This window comes from Octodon degus, unplaced genomic scaffold (genome assembly GCF_000260255.1).
Source record: "Octodon degus isolate 3935 unplaced genomic scaffold, OctDeg1.0 scaffold00081, whole genome shotgun sequence".
Classification (NCBI taxonomy): domain Eukaryota; kingdom Metazoa; phylum Chordata; class Mammalia; order Rodentia; family Octodontidae; genus Octodon; species Octodon degus.
This window is the reverse complement of record NW_004524657.1, coordinates 6,804,151-6,828,686: the sequence shown is the minus strand read 5'-3', so window position 1 is coordinate 6,828,686 and position 24,536 is coordinate 6,804,151. Positions and strand designations below refer to the sequence as shown.

At 38.1% G+C, this 24,536-nt stretch overlaps 2 protein-coding genes across 5 annotated transcripts in view; one reads left to right on the top strand and one right to left on the bottom strand.

Moving 5' to 3' along the window:
* Nucleotides 1–24,536, bottom strand: part of Cmss1 (cms1 ribosomal small subunit homolog (yeast)) — a 427,095-nt gene that overhangs the window by 126,023 nt on the left and 276,536 nt on the right. The window lies entirely within an intron of this gene.
* Nucleotides 1–24,536, top strand: part of Filip1l (filamin A interacting protein 1 like) — a 311,808-nt gene that overhangs the window by 42,948 nt on the left and 244,324 nt on the right. The window contains exon 1 of one of the 4 annotated variants that reach the window (XM_023721225.1): nucleotides 374–501. The exons of the other annotated variants lie outside the window; for them this stretch is intronic. The gene's annotated coding sequence lies outside the window, so the exon portion shown is untranslated. Of the gene's footprint in view, nucleotides 1–373; nucleotides 502–24,536 lie in introns of those variants that run through there. 4 annotated transcript variants of the gene reach the window in all.

The window sequence follows — 24,536 nt, the reverse complement described above, 5'->3', positions numbered from 1 at the left end:
TTTTGTATGCTATGACTTCTTGGGGGCTAAATCAGCCTACCAGCCATAGCCTAATCTCTAAATAACTTTTTGTTAACTATTTTTGTCTTTGAATGTGGTTGCTGTCCTAGAAGAGTCTGACTGAGATACAAACATTTCTGTTTCTCAGGCCAAAAGAGATAAAAAAGAAAAAAAGAGATAAAGATGGTTTTAGTCACCTAATCAGTCTATTTCTAAGACACACCATGCATTGTTGTCTGGAAGCTCAAATGGGTTCTGCATGGTGGTATGTTGCCACATGGTTGGAATCCATAGATAACGTGTGTTTGGTTTTCCTGAGGTCTTGTAGGTTAAATAAGAGCTATCGAAGCATCTATTCTTCTTTCAAAGGATGAAAAACTCAAAACACAGCTGTTTGTGACCTTGGAAGACCTAAACAGAATCTCTAAACAAGTTTACCTAAGTGTACTCAGGCCAGTACAGTGAAGAATTTTCTGGGGAAAGATACTTCCTATCTAAACTGTAAGTTGAAAAATAACCTTTATATTGTGTTTTTAACTATAAAGGACAAAATGCAAGGACAAAACATAGTAGAGCTATAAAACACTAACTAAAGCTGGATAATGCACAGACTGTTTAAAAGGTCTTATTAACCAACTTTATAATGATCGAAACAGCACAGTGAAAATTATTTTCACAAGTTCATTAGATGACACTAAATGTGGAAATGGTAAGAGATAGAGGTGAGGCCAAACAATATTAATGGATCCATGGAGATTAAAAAATTATATAGTAAAGTACATGATGAGTTCAATCTGGGAAAATACAATGAAGTACAGTGTCTAGGAAAAAATAACTCAGAAGACTGACCTTCAGAGGGTAGAAGACACTTGAAAGCATGTCCAAAGCAACTGGATATTGTAACCCACATATTAACATAATTTTGCAATGTAAAATGAATATAATAAATCATAAGAATGAATGTCAAGCTGCCCAACAGAGGGCTTTGGCAAATGCTGATAATTGTGCATCTGTATTTTTTTTTTCCCAAAGGGTGAGTAAAAACAACTCAGGTGGGTCGAAGAGTGTGAGCACATGGGGTTCTCCTTTGGTCTTTTTCTTTTTCTTTTTTCTTTTTTTTTTTTTGAGGAGTCTACAGAGTGTTCAGGGTCTCACTACTAGATTGGACTCAGAGTGATCCATCTGTTTACAGCCTCCCAAAAGCTTGGATTATAGGCACGCACCACCACGCCGTCTCAGTTGCTGCCTCAGTGTGCCCGGGTGGAGGGGGGTGGTGGTGGTGGTGGTGGTGCTGCAATGGCAGGCCTGGGGATCGAACCCCTGGCCCCCTGTGCCTGCTTGCAGGTGCTTTAATCTGCTGAGCTATTTGGCCGGCCTTTAATTTAAGGGTGTGTGTGTGTGTGTGTGTGTGTGTGTGTGTGGTACCGGGAACTGAATACAGGATCTTGTACATTCCAGGCAGGAACTTATGCCCCTGAGCTATGTCCCCAGCCCCTGGGCTTCTCCTTTGGCACTGAACATTCTTTCAAGATTAAAAGTATCTGAGACAGCTTTATAGGGTAAACGGTATTTAGAGAGATAGACATGATGAGAGATTAAAGGAATGAAGCAGACTAAAATTACTGCTTACATTTTAAGTATTTTCCAGGTAAGATAATTAACAAATGTATTTCTTAGTAAGACATATGGCAGAAGAAATGGTAAATTTCCAGGAAGTACCACCATTGAACAAAGTTGTATATTTGAAAGAAGACTTATGATCACAGAATTTTAGAGAGGAAGAGATCTTAGAGATGGCATAGTTTTCTGTCAAGTGAGGTGTAGGTGCCACCTAACCTGGAATTGCCTGGAGAGCTTGAAATGAAGATTTCCAGGCTCCAATTACAACCTCCTGGATCCTAATAACCAAGGGGATTAAGCTAGAAAGCTAAGAGTTTAAGGGCCTCATTGTATAGAAAAGGAAGGCCAGAGGCCCAATTCCCAAGGTTAAGGACCAACTGACAGTGGTTTCTTGTCCAAGGCTATCACTACTATTGCATGAAACTCTCCAAATTTATAAATTGCTCTTACAGATCAGTTATTACAGTGTTGTATGACTCTTCTGAGAACTTAATTCATCTTCTAGATGTTGCTTCATGTAATTCTTGCATAAGAAAAGAAGAAAGAAAGTAGAGAAGTAGAGCAAAAGAAAATAGAGAACACAGGCATAGGAAGTAAAAGCAAAAACTTGAAGAAATTATAAGCAGGAGGAGTAAAGCAGAAGTAAACTAGCCTTTCCTTAGGCTGGAATAAAAACTACATACACACAGTCTGACTGGAAAGGCTCTTGAGTCCATCTCACTCTTTCTGCCAAAACATACAGAGAGAACTCACTAGGTAGCCCACTATGTAGCCCTTGAATTTACAGCAATCTTCCTGCCTCAGGATTCTGAGTGCTGGGATTATAGGTATATGCAACCATACCCAGCTCGAGAGTTTTAAATTAAGACAAATCTTTCAAATTCCTATTTTCATAACTGTGTGAGTTTTAGAATTCCATCACCTTTTACATACCTTGATTTTTTAAAAAGTAAGTTTATTGGTACATTTTAGGTATACATAATGATCTCAATCATTGAGAATTTGTACCTGAACATGATATACCTTGATTCTTTTTCTATTCTCCCACCCTCTCTTTAATCTTCTTCCCTATTTATAAAAGCTTAGTTTCCATTTTTTCCTTCTCCCCACTCCTGCCCTTTTTCTTCCTTCTTCTCCTCCCTCTCCTCTTCCTAGTTTTCCTTCTCATTTGAATATATTCTAACTATTTCACAATATTTATTATACATTTTGGTCCTTATTCACACTTTTGACTTTTAACTTACATGTTCTTTTACATTTGACTGTTGGGAAAAAGTATGATAAAGCTTCCAAGGAAAGGGTACTTTTTAGAGGAGATTTAGTTTGAAGAACCAATTATGGTCCTTTTCCAATCTGAAATGTAACTTTATTGCATATACTCCTTCCATTATTTTCTCTCCAATAAAGTGAAGGTCACAGGAATGAGAATCAGACTTTGATTCCTCTCAGTTCCTATTTCCGTGGCAGCAGTTGGCATGTTCTAAGTAGTTCTTTCATCTCATTAAGAATCTTTTATTTGAAAATTAGCTACGTTACAGTGACATAGCCTTTTTTAGAAAAAGCTTATCTAAGTGTATTTCAGGTTGTCCACTCCTCAGCTTGATGGTTTCTATAAAGTATAATCCCTAAAAGGGGAATCTGGGCTTGCCCTTAACCAAAAGTAAAAGGAGAACAGGTAGGCATAGTACGCCACTGGTGCAATTCTAATGCTACAGAAAGTTGAGGCAGGAGAATTACAAACTGTAGCTCAGCCAGAGCAACTTAGTGAAAGTAAGAAGAGCTGGGAATGTAGCTCAGCTGGGAATGTAACTCAGTCCTGGGTTCAATCCCTACTACAACAAACAGAACAAAACAAAATACAAAAACAAAAATTAAAAAACTAGAAGCAACATTAACGAACAAAATTTATCTTGAAAAATATAGAGGCTGAAATAGCTGTATGCATATAAAACACAGCCTTTTAAGAAAGATCATTATTGTAAAAACAAAAAAATCAATTGTTCGGCATAAGTATAAAATGCAATTTTAAAAAACTGGACAGTGAGATTCATAGGATATATTCCCAAAGCACAGTATTTTTTTTTTCAGAAAAAAAAAAAAAAAAAAAAAAAGAAAAAAGAAACTGTCTCATTGCTATCTGTCTATCAAAAAAAAACTCATTTTCTTAGAATTTGTCTAAGACACTGGCTACTGAATGAATTTGTGAAAGTATTTATGAACATGACAAAAAAATCCATGGTGGAAGGAACATATGCATTTAAGTTATATTTTAGATTGAAAAAGATCTTGGTAAAACGTATTTCAGAGAACAAAGTTAATACAAAAGAAGAGGGTCACTGATTTTTAATAAAATTACAACAGTGACACCTTATTGTTTCCAGAGCACAGGGAGCAGGTTCAGAAACTGCCCTTGCATCTGCAGCAGCCTGAAGAAAGCAGCAAAGGGCTCCTCACAGGTCTGTAGCTGCAGGCCTCAGGGGCTTTCAGATTTAGAGCTCTGGAATTCTACTGCAGGATAAACAGCTCCGGATTCTTTAACGACAGCAGCCTATCAGCTCCTTTTGAGGTTACAGCATACATAAACAGGATCTGCCTCATATTTTCCAGCTGTGCAGGAGGAACGGAAAAAAATAGCCCCTACAAACTGTGCACCACAGTAAACTGTGGAAGACAACTTGCTTTTACTTACATGTAATACTGAAAAAAGGAGAACCACAGTGTGCAAAAGGTCCCCAGAAAGGAAACAGGAAAGCCATTACTTCCTCTGTGTGTGAGAAGGACAGCTTGCAACCAAAGGGTAGAACGGTAATGAATGCTGAATTTTAAGTTTTAAAAGGAAAGAGGGGTCGGTAGATAGCCCAGAGGATTAAGCGCCTGCTTGGCAAGCACAGGGACCAGGAGTCAATCTCCAGCACCACATACTGTGCTGGCCCTGCACCTCCTGCTCCTCCCGCCTGCACACTGAGCCAGCCACCAAGACTGGGCGTGGTGGTGCACACCTGTAATCCCAGTGCCCCGGAGGCTGAAAACAGGAGGATCACTACGAGTCTGTGCTGTGTAGTGAGACCCTGCACCAACTACATTAAAAATGAATAAATAAATAAATTAAATAAATAGAAAGGAAACAGGCCCAAGCTCAAAAGAGAATAGAAAGGTTCTTAATAAAGTTTGGTGTCAAGACCCACTGAGTTACCAAATGGGAGGTCTTGTCTTGCATGTGCCCTTTTCTTTACTTGAATGTTAGAGAGCCCTGGCTGTCACATCACTAGGGAGATCAGTAGTCTATTTCCTAGGATATCTTAAGGGTTAGTACTAGTACTGAAAACGTTCTAGGCTTCTTTGAGAAAGATCTAACAAAATGGATCAAAATGAAGACATTATCCCAGCACTGGGGAGGCTGAGGCAGGAGGACTGTTTCAAGTTCAGAGATCAGCCTGGGCTACAAAGTGAACCCAAGACCAGCCTGAACTGAATAGCAATACCCTGTCTCAAAAAGACAACCCCCCCAAAAAAACCCCGACTAAACTAAATCCAAAAACAATAAAACAAAACAAAACAAACAAAAAAAAAACAAACGAACATACAAACAAAAAACAAAGACATTTATAGAATTCCCTATCTTGCTGGTCCCTTCCTTGGGACTAATTTCCTTATTTTTAGTTTTGGACTGAGGATTTGAAGGGAAACCCCACAAGATTTATTTTCATTTATCTTATGCTATAAATGCTGTCACTCTCTCACATCGTCTCCACTCTAAATATTTGCTAAAAGGCTGCAGAAAAAAGGTACTTCATTTTTACTTAAATGTACACCTTACTTATGTGAAAACTGGCAATGTTTTGCTGTATAATGGGCTTGATAGTAAATGTTTTTGCCTGCAGACCATACAATTTCTATCACAAGAACCCAAATTTGTCACTGAAATCATACCATTTTTGTCCAGTACACATTCTGAATGTCAGCAGAGATATAATATCCAACTTCTGGAAGGCAGTGAAGATTTCCTAATTGCTGCAAAAAAAGACTATAACAAATAGAGCTGGGTTGAGGGGGAATGATAGGCTGTTTGAAAGTTGAGATGCTAAAATTAAATGCCAGAGGAGGCAGCTTTATAAAGTAATGCAAGGTATTTGCATCACTGAAAATATGAAGCTGATGAAATCAGTCACAAGAGGAAATCAGAAACTGCCCAGTTAGGAACACATGTAGGAGGGATGCCAGAAGTTGGCCAGATTCAACTCTCTTGAGTTCTCAAGGACATGCTCAAGTTTGACTGGATTTGGAAGTGCAAGGAAACAACAGGGGCAAGTATCCATTGAGATTATGTTCTCCCATCAATTTTAGACACACTGTATTTCTGGGTGAATAATCATAGGCTTGGGGAGATAAGACCTGAACAATTTTGGCTCAGAAGATTTGTGGTGGCCAAGCTCAGTGTGTTTTTAGTGCACAGTGTAGTGCATAATGTTTTGTCTTAAATTATTATTCATATGATACTCATGAGGATGATGAGTCTTATTTGCTCACTCAGAAGACTGACAGGCCTGAGTCTTCTGTCTTTGCCTGTCAGTTGCAAAGACAAGTTTTATTCTAACACACTAGGTTGCCAAGAAACAAGTAGTGCTATAAACTACTGTAGTTTCAGTCTGGACTAAGATATCAAATTATAAAAATGTGATTTTCAGACATGGCAAAGTCTTCAGAGGACAAATGGTTGATGGGTCACTGGTCTACACCTGAGAAGTAATGCAGCTGGATGCACATGAGTATGAACCTTGAGGGCTCTAACCACCTCTCCAGGGTTATATCTGTCACAGAAATTCCCTTTAAGGAGGAAATCAAGAGTCTGAAACAGCTGGCAGGAAGAAGAGGATAAGAGTCGAAGTCAGAAGGGAAAGCTAGACAAGTCCTCCTCATTTCAGGAGGAGCTGTCTTGGCTAGGACAGGGCATTTTTAGAGCAGACTGAGGAAAAGGCCTGAGCATGAGTGCAGAAGGATCTGCCAGGAGCTGGCTTCTAGCCAGAGTCCTGGCCATCAAAGATGGGCTAGCTTGGACTGGGAACAGTCATATGGGAAGACCTACACCTTTGTACTTTTTTGAATTTGACCTAGCTCTTTTTTCATACAAATTGTAGTGAATGATTTGGCATGGGGATAGTAAACTTTATCTACTCCAGCTGTATTTTTCAAGAAGAGGACTACAAGAAGATGGGAGAGGATGACCACCTTAGAAGGGAGCACGAGAGGCAATTCTCCTTACATAACAGTCCATGCCTGTCCTCTTCACTAAAAGTTTCTCCATCATACTCATCTAATTGTGCAGTAATGTAGGCTTTTCACAGATGGAATGGATAAGAAACAATCAGGATAAAATTTGTTTTTCCCCTCCACTTCCCTAGCATATCACTATTCCCTAGTGATACGTCTGAAAAAGGAAACAATTATAAAGAATTAACATAAAGCAGAATTCTGCAGTATTATTCCATCCAATAAAGAGTAGCTCCTTGTTTTAAAAGAAGAAACCAAAATAGCTCTCCTTTATTTATAAAAATAACATTTTTATATAATCAGGCAACTTAAAAGCACAATACAAAAAGGGAGTATTACACAGGAAGGAGTTTAATAAGGAAAATCACAAAGAGAGAAAGACTACAATCTTGCTGCTTTGTTTTTTTTTTATTTATTTATTTATTTATTTATTTATTTATTTATTTATTTGAGAGAGAGAGAGAGAGAGAGAGAGAGAGAGAGAGTGTGTGGCCAGCTCAGCCCACCAGGGGGCGGGGCTGGCTGGCATGTGGTGCTGGGGGATTGAACCGCGGTCCCTGATGCTTTTGCTAAGCTTGTTCCAAGTAGGTGCTTTAGACCACTGAGCCATCTCTCCAGCCCAATCTTGCTGCTTTGAACCCTTTATTCATTGGTAATTTTTGGTGGGGTTGGGCCAGCATCTTATAATCCCATACATTCTATTCACAAGGTTAATTTCTAACTTTGATAGTTAGGTTGAAGCCTAAACTGGCTAGGAAAATAGAGCAATAGTGCTTAAAACTCCAGTTTTTAGGAAAAAAAGAGTTCCAAATCAGCACTAGTGTGAAAATGTATTTTCTTCTCATTTTCCATTAGAAGAAGCCGTCTGTTATGGATGACAGAAAGAGAGAGAGAGAGAGAGAGAGAGAGAGAGAGAGAGAGAGAGAGAGAGAGAGAGATCTTAAGATTGACCAGCTCATTATGACAAAATATAAAAAAAATGTAATCTGACAGGAAATGTAATAAATGTAAAATGTAATTTGACCTTTTAGTTAGAAGGTCAAAGAATCATTTCCAATGTCTCTAGCAGTTTTATTCTGAATTCTTCATGCTCTTAATATTATGGTGATCAACTTCCCCAAAATACTTGCAAGTGGGAACAACTGACACCCTCCACCACAAAAGAAAAGAAACCCAATAGAGCTGGCCAGATAGTTCAGCAGATTAAAGTGCCTGATTAGGCAGACATAGGGACCATGGTTTGATATCCCGCATGCTGTGCCAGCCCTGCCTCCCGGGCTCTCTGAGACAACAACTGAGACTGGGCATGGTGATGCGTGCCTGTAATCCTAGTGTTTGGGGGGCTGAAAACAGGAGGTTCACTATGAATCTGATCTATGCAGTGAGACCCTGCAGACCCTGTACTAAATACATAATAAAAAAAAAAAAAAGAAAGAAAAGAAAAGCAACCCAATTTGAAACAACATTCTAGGGGTAACATTCAGTACTTCTCACATAGGTGGGATTCAGATTAGTGCTCTGGTTTATAACAAAGGTAAGCAAAGAACATGTAATGTTAGCCATTTAGTAATAGTTATCCAAATCTATGGCCTCTTTTTTGCATTCCTTATGGCAATGTCATGGGTGCATCCATACTCAAATGTTGCTAACTTTTATTGCATTCAGTTTTCTACTCAAGGGTCAAAAGAGTAAAGAATTAGGGTTGAAATATAAAAGGAAAATTGAGAAAAATCTACTAATATACACTTGAGTTGTCATGTGAGATTATATTTTAAAAAACTGTGTCATAATGAGCTTGATAGCTTTAGTCTTCTCTCTATTATGCCCTTGGCAGATAGTGTCTTTTTTCGGAAAACCAAACATTTATGAATATGCCTTTGCAAATGGACTGAGTTTCTATTCTAGCCCCAACCCCAACCAGTTTCTGAAATTTCTGGCAGAAAAGAGATTTGTCAAAACAGGTTACTTGTATTTTTATTGGTTCCTCCAGACCATGACAACATTTCCTGATAGGCAGTGCCAGGAAACTATTAATGCCTATGAAAAAGCCATGAAAGTTCTTATAAGCATAGCTTGTTTGTGCCCCAGGAGACTACAGCCTGAAGGAATCACTGATCTTTAGATTTTTTCACTGAATCAGCTGGGTGGTATATGAGAAAGCAAAATGTCACCATCAGAGGAGAAGAGGAAAGCATCTTTCTAGGAAGAAAGCTCTACAACACACAATAGGCAATATCTTCCTTTTTGCTTAATGACTTGCTTGTCTGGAACAGAATAGCTGAAGATTAGCTAGGCCATTAATGGCTGGCTTAGTTAAGGCTGTTTCACAAATTAGGTAATTCATTTAAGTAGTTAGTTAATGCATGCTTTCCTAGGCAGGAGAGGTAATAAGGCCTACATGTGCATGAAGAGGACATGGCCTTCCCCACCAATGGAAGAAAGGGGCCATTTTAATATCCAGGTGCAAAAAAGAACTATACCTTTTTAAAGGACCTCTGTGACTCTGCTAATGTAAAGAGAGTGTTCTGCAAATGTTCACCTCATGAGCCCTTGACACTGCTGATTGTGAAGGAGGCAGCAGCTTTACAGAAGATGTGAAATTACACAAAATTTGTTTAAGGAATCAAACCTTTAGAAGGTTTTCAAGAATGGCAACTGATATATTACTGAGTGCCAAAAATTATATGGTAAGTTGCTAATGTTAGAATTAGGTTTGCGCAGCAAGGTAGCACGCTGCACCATCATAACCCCCTATTTCACAGCGCCACCTGCTGGATGAGCGTGAGCTGAATTTTCCCAGTTTGAATTGATCATGAATTCACAAAATGTGTACAGGTATGCTTTACACTGTACACAAAGAATACTACTGAGAAACAGTATTCTCTATGATGACATGCTTGAAAATAAGGGGACAGTCCTGCTTATCTTCGCCACAGCCTTATCCAGTGATGAGTGTGTCCTTGGAGATGTCCCAACAGGAAACAGGAGCATTAAAACCAAGAGCACAATGTACAGTCCCTGCACGCTAACTAGTTGCATGCTCTTTCCACAGGTGGGTCACCTGAATCATTACTTTTAAAAGCCATAAAGTTGTCTTACTACTTTTAAGAAAGTGGTAAATGTCCTTTCTATATGAAGTTAATTTTGTCTTCATAATAAGCATCTTTCAGGAAAACATTTGATGTTTAGCCCTAACATAGAAAACATCTATATTCCAAAGCTAACATCAAAAACCAAAAAATCATCCTTAAAAAATTCATTGTCTCACAAAACATTAGGTTCCACATAAGGAATGTTTAAAAGGAAGCAATCCATGTTGAGAACACTGTTTATTTAAGCTTTAATATATATATATATATATATATATATATATATTTTGCTACAGAACAAGCTATAGGTCCAAAATACCTCCTTAGAAACTCTGGGCTCTATGTGTGTCAGAATGTATTACATTTTAGAAAGGTAAAATGGAACTTATGTATTACATGGCAATTCCAATGGGTTCTTAGGAAATACCTACTAATCAAGCATTAAGAGCCTTGCAATAATACATGAAGATGTGCACACTAAGTGGTTAAAGACTCCAAGTAGATTTGTCATTTCAAATCAGTTTTTGTTGTCAAGTGAATTTTTGATAATCAGCTTCACAATTTTTGAAGTTTTAGACCCTGGTTGCTTGGCCCTTGTTTGGACCTAGTGGCAGCATTGTATATCACAAAGGGAGTTGCTTACCTCATGGCAACTCTAAAGCAGAGGCGGTGGGGCACAGGCAGAAAGCAAGAGCTAGAGCAAGTGAGTAAGCAAGAACAGGAAGAAGGAAAAAAAATGGCAAGAAAAACAAAGAAGGGGTCAATATTAGTTCAATGTGAATAAAAATCCCCTAGTTTAGATGAACTGTGTAAATGTGAGAAATTTCTGTATTTCTCAAATGAGATTTTAAGTTTAGGCATGACCATTCATACTTACTCATGAGCATGATTTGCCAACATCCCCTCAGTGAATTTGAGGCTAAAAAAATCATCAAATGTAAATCACAAGTTCCTTCAGTACTGCAAGCATTTTCCATTCCCATTATAAAGCTCCCACACTGCAAAGCTCTTCTATTCTATGAGACTATGCCACAGCAGTGTGTATCTCAGCAGCCCTGTGATGGTTAATCTAATAATAGCAATGCTTGCTCTTCAAAGCAACTTGAGGAAGAAATGTAGGGGGTGCATTTGCAAAGGGTGGGTGCATTTTTTGAGATGTTTCTCAGGAGAAGAAAAACAAAATTTCTTACAACAAATATTCTAAGAGAAAACAAAGAATGACTGGCTGTGAATACAATCACATAAAAATCTTCAAACTGTGACCTGGAACTTCAAGAGTTGGTCTGGTCCCTGGGTGGTTTAAGAAGCAGAGCTCCACATTTTCCTTGCCTTAATCATTACTATCCACTACATCACAAACCATTTATTTAGTCTGTTTTCAAACTTACCACATGGCAAATGACTGCTTGCATAAATAAAACAGTTCAATTCTATAAGAAATCTTTGCTTTCGAAATCCCAAAAGAGAGAAAAATTTATAATTGCCATGTAAAACATACTGAATTTTCTGTAAGTGGTTTCATAAATGAGCGACTGACTTACCTTCAAAGAGAAAGGGAAAAACCAGGAACAACCTAAAATCCCAAAAAGAGCTGCAGGCGGTATTTCTGAATCTGTACACATAGTAAATAAAAATCTTGATATCTGTGTCAGTTCCTAGCTATCAAAGTCCAGTTTGAATTCAGCTACTGACAGACAAGTAGGCAAGGATGAACCAGAGGAGAACTTCTTTAATAGCAAAAATGTAACTTCTTATATATTTGTTGTGCTGGTTCTCAAACTTCAATGTACATTAGAATCATCTGGAGGATTTTTTTAAAAAAAACAGATTGCTGGGCCTCAACTTCAGCTCCAGGCTGAGGCCAAACAATCTGTATACTTAACAGGTTTCTATGTGATACTGCTAGCTCAGGAATCACATTTTAGGTACCACACCTCAAGGCATAGGTATTAGGTAATTAGGTAATTTGTAGCTGGCCAATAGGTATTTATGGATTGAAATGAAGTCACAGAAATACAATTTTTTCCTGTCCCAAATCAGAATATGGACTGACATGCTGGTGCAGTGATTAGATGCTAAGTGACTATTTGATAATCACATGATGAGGAAAACAAATCAAAAGTGTGTTCTGTATCTCACTCAAGACAATAGGACAGATCATGGACAATGGTGACAGCTATGGGGCACTATGACAACGGAAAAAAGGCTACAATAAGTGCTTTCTAGGGGGTCAAATAGAAAGAATAAGGTGAAGATTGAAAAACCAAGAGAAAAGTCCTTTTTCTTCCCCCCCCCCCCCGTACTGGGGATTGAAATCAGGATTCTGCGCTTGCCAGGCAAGCACTTATTCTACTGAGCTATCTTCCTGGCCCAAGAAAAGTCTTAAGAAAGTGGTTTGCATGGTTGGCAATAATTCCCAGGATGAGAAAGCAAGAGGCAGATAGAAGAGTACAGGTTGTATGTGGTACAACATATTTCTTGCAAATTGTTTAATCTCTTTCTCCATTTTCTGTCTTGTGACTTGGATAATAATTCCTATCATGAAGACTGGACTTGCCAGGCAAATGTGATTTAGGTTAGTGGGCAAAAGAATTACCTTTACATTCTTTTCAAAATATAGGAGATAAAAACATAGATTGCTATTTATAAACTCAGCGATTTGGGTTCATTCAGTCTAGGACAAAGCCTGGGAATGTGCACTTCTGATGCTAAAACACTCAGTTCTCAGAAATACATTCTGTGTAGCTGGGGGACAGGCAGTCTGCACCTAATTGCCACTAAAGCATCGCACCAAATAGACTGCTCAGTGTATATCTCAATTATTGTTTTCTAACACACCCTCCTTTTGTAGTTCCTGCTAGCCTCAAACTTATCTTCCTGCCTCAGCTTCATGAGTGCTGGGATTACAATCGTGTGCCACCACACCTGGCTGTTACTGTCTAATTTAAACTGTTTTCAATCCTATCAGGTACACTGTAAAACATAAAATGTTTATTGTTCTTCCTTATGTAAAACATAATGTCTACTATAATGTTTTGTTATGTACAAATGTGTGCTTGTGTGTGTGCTCGCATGTGTGTATGTGTGTGTGTGTGAGCCTGTTGGTAGACAGATACACACTGTATAGGCAACATTAGGAATGAGTGTGTATTTATTTAGGTTCTTTTTAAAATTTAAACTTTTGTCTTCTAATCTATTCACTATGAGAAAATCCAACTGCTGAATTTCTTAGAAATTAGCTATTTGGCAAAATAAGGCTTATGTGATAACAATACAAAACTCATTAAAAGTTTTCTTATGTACAAATATGATTTGCCAACATCCTCTCAGTGAATTTGAGGCTAAAGAAAATCAAGTGGAAGTCACAAGTGCCTTTAGGAGTGCGTGCATTTTCCATTGCCATTGCCAGAATCTCCCTTTTCCCACTTCAGATCCTTCTGTCCTTTAGAGGGCCAAGGAATTTTTAAAAAAGTTCTCTGAATCGAACACGGGGTTGCAATTATCAAAGTATGAAGAATGAAATCCAAGGGGGCTGGGGAGATGGCTCAGTAGAATAAGCACTTCCCTGGCAAGTGCAAGGGTCTGAGTTCAATCCCCAGTTCCGACAAACAAACAAACAAACAAACAAACAAACAAACAAACCCACCCCCCAAAAACCAAAAAAACTGAATGAAACCCAGTGATTCCATAAATTGAGCTGACAAGTCATAGCACGTTTAACCCAGTACAGTGCTAGCAAACACACACAAGCCTCACACCTGATGAGGGAAAAGAGGTTGTATGAATGTGTCTGTGGGGAGGGTTAGCTGGAAAAAGAAAGGCAGGGGAATTGGGGTCTGGTGACAAACTGGTCCTTTAAGATATACAGCAAATACTCAGAGGGTTTGTCTGCTGAGTAAGTGACACTACAAGGCAGAAACTCATGGAATGTTTACTTTCATGCACTCCTTCTTTTCTTCCCAAACCACCAGATTTCAAATGAAGCCCCAGCAGACAAGAACCCTGTAAGGCTTAGACAGCCCTTAAATTCACTTTCCAAATCTCCATTATCCTGGGACACTGAAATCAGAAGAAATGAAACAAAACCAAAGCAAACAAGAGCTCTTCCATCTGCCTCTAGAGGCCCCAGAAAGTTGAGTGCAGGATTAAAAGCATTTTTTCTAACTTGAAGTGCAAATATTAACTACTTAAACATGAAGAGAGATTTTAATATTTGGTTAGCTTTGTCTTTATTGTTAAAAAAAAAAAAAAAAAGAACAAATCTGGTTGATTCTTAACAGGAATTCCCTCCCTTTCTCTTTCCCTCCCTTGTAGTGAAACTGGGGATTGAACCCTTTACATCTACTTTATATTCTCATCCCTTTCAAATTTTTTATTTTGAGACAAGATCTTGTTAAGTTGCTCAGGTCAGACATAAATTTAAGATTCTCCTGCTTCAAGACTCCCAGATTGCTGGGATTACAGATATGTACTACTATGCCTGGCTAAAGAGTCTTTTATTTGTATTTTATTTTAGTTTTTTGAGACAAGGTCTCACTATGTAGTCCAGGTTGGCCTTGAACTCAATATGTAGCCCAGGCAGGCTTCAACTGTGCTGCAATCCTTCTGTTACAGCCTCCTGAGTGTTGGGATTACAGGCGTACATTGCCAGGGATGGCTAAGGAGTCCTTTTTACAGAGAAGAAATGAGATACTTTTGAAAAATCAGTTTTCTCCTATGCTCTGAAGTCAAGAGTTTTTTGACGTAACTTTTTTTTTTTTTAATGAAGGTTGACTTTTCTTGTGATGCTGCAAACTGGAATCAAACAAACTGGCTAGTCAGTTTAAAAATTAATGAAAAATTGTCTCTCCATTCCAATAATCTTTAAAACGACCTCTAAAGTTTGTCAAACTTGGTTAAAAGTAAGTACCCATATCTGTGTATTAGTTGTGAATTGTTCAGGGTAGCATAAAAATCTTTTAACTTGGTTCATAAAGTTTCTTGGAAAGAAAAAAGGAAATTCACCCAATAAGGTCATCATGGTTTTAATTAGAGTAAGAAAATATTCAGACAACAAACAGTACAATAATAATAATTATCCTAATACTTAGGTTACAGGGAATGAGGATTGGACCAGAGTGGTGGTAGGGGGGCAAATGTCAAGGAACAAGGATAAGATCTTTTCATAATGATGTTCTAGGTTGGAAAAAGATGGATTTCTGCAAACTTATGCTACATAGCAGCTATTACCACTACAATTATTAAGATATACAGTAATAAAGCATTCAACCAAGTAATTCTTAGTGGCAGGCTACCATCATTATTATATTGATAAAGGAGCCAACTTTAAATTTTCTACTAAAAAGTTTTAAACTGGAAAGGAAAATATGAGAAGTATCATGGATTACTTAGGAAAAAGTGGAAGTGAGGTGGAGTCTAGGGTAATCAGGGTTTAAAGTGGGTGCAAACACTGATACCTATCTTAGAAGAAAAGAAAACAGGATCCCAGGTGGTAAAATAAGAGCATAGGACATTTGCGATAGTTCAAAGTTCTATGCAATGATACCAAATTTCATATTGAGGAAGCCTGATAACTCCTAGATATAGTCTTTATGTGTCAAAGGAAACATTTTTATGTTCCCTTCCTGTGGAACAAAAGGGCTACTGGCTTTGAGATATGAGCTGTTCAAGGTTATAGCTACAACCAGGTCTTACAATAATAGTTTGTACAAGAAACTGAGTACTAGGAGATCAGTCATGACAGTAATCCAGGCTAAAGGGAATAAAGATTGAACCAAAGTAGTGTCTGTTAAGGAAGAAGGGCAAAACCTTCTTATAACAACATTTCAGGCTCGAAAAAGACTAGGTTTTTACAAGCCTATGATACGTGGCCTTACATTTCTCTTAGTTTTGACAGTCTTGAAATCAGGGCAAGCTTAGAATCACTATCACAAGACAGGCACAAGTGATATAGATACCATCCGTGTACGAGTCTGTCACTCAGCTTTCTGTCACCATAACAATGCTGGAAAGAATCAACTTACACAGAGAAGATGATTATTCACTTTCATAGCTTTAGATGTTTTCAATTCATGTTTACTTTGTCCCATTGCTTTGGATTCCACCACAGCAGGAACACATGGTGGAACAAAATCTCTCACTTGGGCTGGCAAGATAGCTCAGTGGAGGGGGGGCAGGGAGATGGCTCAGTAGAATAAGCACTTGCCTGGTAAGCACAGGGCCTGAGTTCAATCCCCGGTTCTTTGGGGGGGTGGTGGTGGAGGGATTGTATGGGGACTAAACTCAGGGCCTTCACACTGAACTATATTCCTAGCCTTGACAGGGTCACACAAGGTCATGAAATTGCTCAGACTATGTTTAACTCTCAGTCCTCCTGCCTCAAACTCCCAGGTTATAGGTGTGTACTGGTACACCTGGCTTGGGCCCAAACTTTTAAAGTATCCATCACCTCCTAATAGAACCAGCTGGGGACCATGCCTTTACCATATGGATCTTGGGGGATCACTTAAGATTCAAACTGTGACTATATACCAATGTGTGTACACACACACACTAGAGATTCTGGCTTGACTCACCTTATGTGAGGGGAGGGATGCAACACCTGTAGCAGCACAGAGAACAAAGGGAAAAGTAAGGAATGCTACAGTTTGAAAGGTATTAATTACATCAGTGGTGTTAAAAGAAGACAGGATTGCCATTAATAGTATTTCCAGAACCCTAAGCATTATCGGAGAAATAATATTGGTGATTTAAAATGAAAGCTCTCAATGTGGGAAGATGAAAAACTTATGGAGATAGGCATTAGTGCCAGTAGCATAATATGACTGTTGTTAATGGGACTGACTTATTCAGGCAAAAATGGTTTAAAATGGTTAAAGATACACATTTGCCCTCAAATAAAATCTTTGTAAGGTCTCAGGGTTCTTTTATTTTTTTTTAATTTGTTTTGTGCACTCTATAACTTTTTTTTAAATTTTCATTTTTATTTTATTTATTTTTTTCTCCATAATTTTATTGAGAAACAAATAGCAATGAGACAGTTTCAAATCAAATTGGTAGGACAGTTTCAATAATTAACACACTGCATACATTCTTTCTAGTGGTTATTTGCTGTACAAGATGCGGACATGATATCTTATTTACAAACATTATTAGAACAAATCCCTCTATTCATTAAAAGAATGTAACTAGATATCTATCCTAACCATTTTGAATACAGATACAAAATGGACATTCATCTGTATCCCCTTTTTTGTTTAGTTCCGTCATTTAATATTATAGGTGTGTGAACTCAGCAAAATATTCTAAAAGAGTTCAGTAGTCCATAATAGTATTGGGTCTTCCGCTTGACTGGCAATGTCAGAAATCATTGACCTGCGTCCCCTACAGCTCAACATAATAGTATGGCCTCACGATTCTTTGTGAGCTCAAACCTGGCCTCTGAAGTAAGGCCCTGGGTATTGTAATAATTTCTATTGGCTTCAGATTTTGTCACCTCAAAACAGGAAGGATAAGGGTACAAAGTAGTGAAGATTAAAAAATTAATATATGTAGCATACTTAAAATAGTGCCGGGCACTGGAGGGTAATAAAAACTCAAAAGCTTGTAGTGTAAAAGACTTGTTTACTCTAATATCTAAACATCTGTACCCCTTTTTCCAGTAGCACCTTTCTAGGTGTGCATTTATTGGCTACTTTATGGAGAAAGTCCTGCTGACAGATCCTAGGGCATGATTATTATTATAGCTCTTTGTAGAGGTAAAATAATTTTTTAAAAATGAAGTTGCAGGGTTTTCTTTCCTTCTGTTTTTCACTCTGGTGGACATTTAATAGAAAAAAAAAAAGGTCAAAATGTAGGTGGAAAGAGGAAGAATAAGTACAACAAAGGCCTGGGAATATTAGTACCCTGGAAAAGCTTAGTACTCTGGAATTTAAAAAAATTGCTTAGGGGCCAGGGAGATGGCTCAGTGGAATAAGTGCTTCCCTGGCAAGTGCAAGGGTCTGATTTCAATCCCTGGTTCTGGGGAAAAAAAAAGAAAGAAAAGAAAAAAAAATTGCTTATATGAGTTGATCATTTAAGTTCTAGTTTCCCATCTAAATTGTTTAAATTGTCTACCACTGGTGAAGATTTTCCTCTACCAGTGGTGATTTCTAAAAGGCTTGCCCTCAATTTATGAGAAACTGATTCATGTAAAAGACTTGTTTACTCTAATATCTAAACATCTGTACCCCTTTTTCCAGTAGCACCTTTCTAGGTGTGCATTTATTGGCTACTTTATGGAGAAAGTCCTACTGACAGATCCTAGGACAAACTGTGATTTCTGAGTCTGGCTCCTGCACAGCTATTCCTGATCACCTTGAGTACTTAAGTGAGAATATTCTGCTGCAATCTTCCACCTTCATTTGAGAATTAAACGCTATTGATATGGCTGAGAGAGATGGTCCACTGAGTTTTAAAGTGGTGGAGCCGGGTGTGGTAACACATACCTATAATCCTAGCACTCAGGAGGCTGAAACAGAAGGGTTGTTGGGATATTTGGACCAGCCTGAGCTACCAAGTGAGCTCAAGAAGAGCCTAAACTGCATAGTGAGACCCTGTCTCAAAATAAAGCCCAAGAAAACTTATGTTTTTTATTTAGTGAGAGGTTGTTCCTAATGTACCCCTGCCCCCCCACCTTGGGGTTGTCATTCTAATTTGGTCTGATTTCACTTTCTTGTTTTGGTTTAGGGGATTGGCATGCTTTGAAGTTACCTTGCAAGGCTAGGGAGGCTTCTTCTTTTAGAAGTACATTAGGAGGAAAAATGTTTGGATCTAGTGTAAGGCAGAGGCCCCATTTTGCTTTTTATTAATATCACCTTGTCTATGACCTTTTAGGACACAGGCAGCACGAAGGGAGGTGAGTACTTGGCAAACGAACAAAGCTTCACCTATGTTTAGGGCGGTTCCCCACCACTGGCATTATGGTCTGAGGGCTGTATCACATCAGATCAGTGGTACCATTAGATTCTAACACAGGGCTGGGGAGATGGCTCCATGGCTTAAGTCGATCTCCAGTACCAAAAACCAAACGAATTATTTCAAAAAGATTCTAATAGGAGCATGAACTCTACTGTGAACTACAAGAAGGGATCTAGCTCAGTGTGGTCATGCATGTCTGTAATCCCAGCACTGGGGAGGCCGAGGCAGGAGGATCACTGTAAGTTCAATGGATATATAGTGAATTTAAGACTAGCCTGAACTCCATAGTGAGTCCTTGTCTCAAAAAAATAAAACAAAACCCCACTCAAAAATAAAGAAGGGCCTAGATTGCATGTTCCATATGAGAATCTAATGCCTGATGATGTAAGGTGGAACTGGGATAGTGCCATTAGTACAAGGGAGTAGCTGCAAATATTTAACATTGGCAGAGAGGTCTGACTACACACAGCCCAGAATAAATCAATTTCTTACAGACTCTTACTGAAACCCTATCAGTAACAATTAAGCTGCATCTAATGGCAGGCTTTCCAGTGGCAAGTGAGTTGATGTATTTAAGTTGTATTATTTAATTGAGTAGCAGTCTTTAAATGAGAATTGGACAATTTTAGTCCATGTGTGGCCTGTCTGTTAATTTTATTTACCACCTCTGTCTTTTCTCCTGCCCTGCACACTTGTCTCAGTCAGCTTTGATAAGCCCACAAGTTAACCCTAGTGAAAGATTTGTAAGAAACAAATGTCATTGGAGAGCTTCTTTGAAACAGGGGAAAGACCCAATGATGAGTCTGCCACCAAAAAGATATATTTACGAGAAAATAAGCAAAGCCCTACTTAAATCATAGGTTCAGTGCAATAGTTATCTACATTCTCCAGGCCAGCTTTGTGGGACAGGTGGTAACTGGCTATCAGATAAGTACCTGGAGGTATCAAATATCCTCTAGTTATAGGCAAACAAGCTCAGGCCTACTGATTCTGTGTTACAGTGAGTTGTATAATTGTTTCATTATATATCACAATGTGGTAATTATAAAAACAAAATGCACAATAAATGTAATGTGCTTGAATCATCCCAAACTCTCCCACCCCCATCCCACCACCACCCCATCTGTGGAAAAACTGTCCTCCATAAAACCAGGCCCTGCTGCCAAAAAGGCTGGGAACTGCTAGAGTATGTGGTAGAAAAGAAAGCAGCATGGGAAACAGGGGAAGAACTATTATAGCATGAGGTTCCTTATGGTTTCTTCCTGCATGGGACTTTATCCCTTAACCTAACATTTTATTTCATAAAATTGTAGATCAAAAATGCTTAGTAGCGTCTATTACAAAAGTACAGCACAATCTCTTTGCTTTGGCTCTGGAGCCTGCTTGCCATACCTCTATTGTCCTCCAATCCCTTCAATACACCTGGCAGAGCTCAGGCCACGTACCCAGAGGCCACTTCCTAGGGCCTCTCATCCTCCTGTTTCTGAACTAAGGCAGGAATTGTGTGTGCCATTCATTAGGGATCTTAGTCATATAGGGTATGTTTTACATTAAGGATTCCTTACACATGTGATTTAGTTCACTAACCAAACTAGAACTCCGCAGTATGGAGGCTCATGGGTTAAATTCACCCCACATATGTGTTTTGTTTGGCCTATACAATGTTTTTGAAGAATTTGAGTTAGTTGACAGCATTTTTTTTTTTAATTTAAGGGAATATATGAGTGTGCATGCTCACCTGCACACACAAATACACACTAATTCTGGATTTCTGATTTTTCTTGACAAACTGGAAACCATATAGGATATTTTCAATAAGTTAATAAGTTGGAGCTGATCCTTTCAGATGTCATGTGCCCTTATCACTTCTAGCACAGTCCCAAACAAGCCTCTGCTCTGTGCCTGGCTCCTTCCTGCTCATTTAGACTTTACAGATTTCCCTGGCTGTTGCTACCATGTAACCTGTGACATATGAACTCATCCTAAGCTCTGAGGGAACAGGGCTTCTGTCCTTTTCTGCTCAGAACCAAGCATAGCTGTATTAACACAACAAGCACTGGGAAAAGTTCTTCTTGAAGTGCCAAATCAAAGAATCAGATGAAAAAAGTGATGTATGAGGAAGATAAGGATAAAATGAAGCCCAGAGCAAGGATACATGAATGAAGTGGCTTTTATTCCCTTAAAAAAAGATGTGAAATGGAAGATCTTGCAGTTATAGCTTCAAATGCCAGTGATTTACACACCCACTTAGGGAAGAAGAGAAATATTAAAAGATAATATATTTTTAAAATAAGAGCTTTGTAGAAGTTAGATCACAAAAAAAAAATTAAAAAAAAAAACCTTCCAGATTATTCAATGGGGTTCTTCAATTCAGAGTATATTTTACTGTTTTACCAGTGAAGTGAGTCTCTCTCATTATTTTTTCTACAAAATCTCAAAGGAAAATGTCTTACAAAGGTACTTTCCTGAGTTTGCACCAAATGCTGTCTATGTGCTTTAGAAGATCAGGAAGAACAGCCTCCAAATTGCTATGCATATCACTTAATAACTACAATTTAAGTTAAACTTCACAGATGACAATGACTCAAGAGAAGTCACGGCTAAACAGCATGTTCTAATAGTGGTCATTATACAGTTTCCTGTTGCTAAAAAACTTCTGCACTTTTACTGTCAGGGCTTCTGGATTTAGGAGTATAGAGTAAGCTGGTCCTGAGATACTTAGGAATTCTGAGGAGAAAAAAAGTGGAGACAGATTTTACAATTTGTCCTGTATAGGGATTTAGGCTTGACCTAGAAATCTGAACAACCAAAGTTGAGCAACAATTTATCTTGAGCTGCTGGGACAGAGAGGTCACTAATGTGAAGCTGTGGAAGCATCCAAAACAGACATCTGCCTCAACTATTTGGCAAGCTTTCTCTGCCTGCCTGCAGCAGTGACCTCATTTTTCATTTTAAAGAATTGCAACTTAAAATTCATACTCACTTATAAGCATCTGGGACTGTGCAAAGTTTCATTTCCTAACTAAAAGCTTATTACAGTTTCTAAAATCCCTAACTCTATACAGAGTTTTGTGCTGTGCCATAAGAGAGGCTGTAAGGTACAGTTGATAACAACGTAGGGCTCTAGGGTCAGTAGTAGAGAAAGCAGTACTAATTTTCTCAGTCAGTGAATGTGGAAGCCTATGAAAATCACATGACTTCCTCAGTCAACTTTTTTATTAAGCAAAAAAGATATAACAATTACATGTTATCTAGGATTACTCTGAGGCACGAGTGGAAGAATGTAAGCAGAATGCTCAGCACAGCTGCGTACAGTCAGGCTCCAACAACCAACTTGTTCCATTAGTCTTTCTTAATGTTCAGTAAGATTTATTTTATTTTTCTTTATTAATTTTATTGATAAACAAATAGTGATGAGACAGTTTCAAACCAAATTGGTAGGACAGTTTCAATAATTAACATATTGCATATATTCTTCCTAGTGGTTATTTGCTATATAAGATGCGGACATGATACCCTATTTACAAACTTTATGAGAACAAATCCCTCTATTCATTAAGAGAATGTAATTATATATGTATCCTAACCATTATGAATACACAGATACAAAATGGACACTCATCTGTATCCCCATTTTTGCTTAGTTCCATTATTTGAATATTATAGGTGTGTTAACTCAGCAAAATATTCTAAAAGAGTCCAGTAGTCCATAATAGTATTGGGGCTTCCATTTGACTGACAATGTCAGAAATTGCTGACCTGAGTCCCCTACAGCTCAACATAACAGTATGGCTTTACTTCTTATACTTCGTTTTTAAACTTTTCTGCTGTATGGTTAAGACCAAGATAAAGCAAGACCTATGCAACAAGAGTTGTAGCTTTTGGATCTAATAAAGTCAGTCAGATCCCCTCAGGATTTATCCTGAGATCCTCTAAATCAGATTGTAGATTCTTTGTCAATGTCAGCCACGTGGATGAGTCACAGCAATTGCTTCGCCAATGTGCTCTCTGTGAAATCTTGAGAGAATGTTTTCTCTCCATGTGACTCTCTTTAGGCACACTCTACATCATCGATCACTTTCCTCTTTGGCCTCATAATCTCCTTGACCAGAAAATTTTGGACATCACTGAATTGCATGATGCTACAGTACAAGTTCTCATATGTCCTGAGACTTAATTGACTTTGGGAGGCTAGGGCCAAAATGTTGGCTTTTCTTGCGGCCCTCCTTATTCTCTAATTTTGGTCTGCAAACTTGGGTTGTTAACCCTCTAGAAGACAAGCTTATTGTTATTACCATACAACCTAGGCTGTTAAGCTTAACCTCAATATCTGTCTGAATATCAAACATCTTAAGCATAACATGAAACAGATATTTTTCATCAAGTATTGATATGTTGAACTTTAAGTCCCTATAGAAAATGATGAAAAAACATTTAAAAATTAGAATATATTTTAAAAATAGGCATAAAGAATTATATAATTCTTATGTTTACACATAATTCCAAATATCTAACCATATACAACCTTGAAGCAGGACAGTACCACAACATTCCTGTTCCTCTTTTCTGCGTTCATCACCACCACTTTTTTGAAAAATCATCTACCTGAGAGACAGCACAACAGCAACTGATATGTCATGACAAGCAGCCCGTATTCAGAAGACTAGAATGACAGGCACTCCAAGCATGAAAATACTATTACAGATTGCCATCTTCAGTGCAGTTGCTTAAGTCACAGGTGTCAGTATATATAGTTAGTCAGGGTGAGAATTTTTCCAATTAAATGCTAGATTAGAAAATCTTCTGAAGATTATCAGGACCATTGCCTTACCCATCTCTATATATAACTGTATGGCTTGTCACTGTCATGTTTCCTAGCTCTTCTTTCCCTCTCTTATTAGTCTTCGAGTGCTTGCTTTCTTTTTACTTGTATTATACCTTTCTATTTGTATCTTTACTTTTGAGTTCTTATACTAGGGCAATTATATGAAATTTACACATGTGTGTTCGGTTTATTTCACTTATGAGTATATCTTCAAGTGGCATCCACTTCAATATAAAGGCTTGCAGTTTATCATTCTTTATACCTGAGTAATACTCCATTGTATAAAAATACAACATCTTTTTCATCCATTCCTCAGGTGATGGGCATCTTGGTTGTTTCCAAGATTTGGCTATCAAAAATTGTGCTGCTATAAACATAGGCACACATATATCACTATGGCATGATGTTTTCACATCCTCCAGGAAAATTCCCAGGAGAGGAATAGCTAGTTTAAATGGGATTTCCAGTCCAACTTTTCTAAGGAGTCTCCGCATTGATTTCCATAATGGTTGCACCAGTGTACATTCCCACCAGCAGTGGAGAAGGGTTCCTTTTCCCCTACAGCCTCTCCAACATTTGTTGTCGGTTGATTTCTTTATGATAGCCATTCTTTGTGGGGTGAGATGATATCTCAATGTTGTTTTAATTTGCATTTCATGGATGGCTAGTGATGTGGAGCATTTTTTATATATTTATTTCCTTCTTTAATTTCATCCTCTGAGAAGTGTGTGTTCATCTCAATGCCCATTTCTGGACTGGGTCTTTAAATTTTGGGG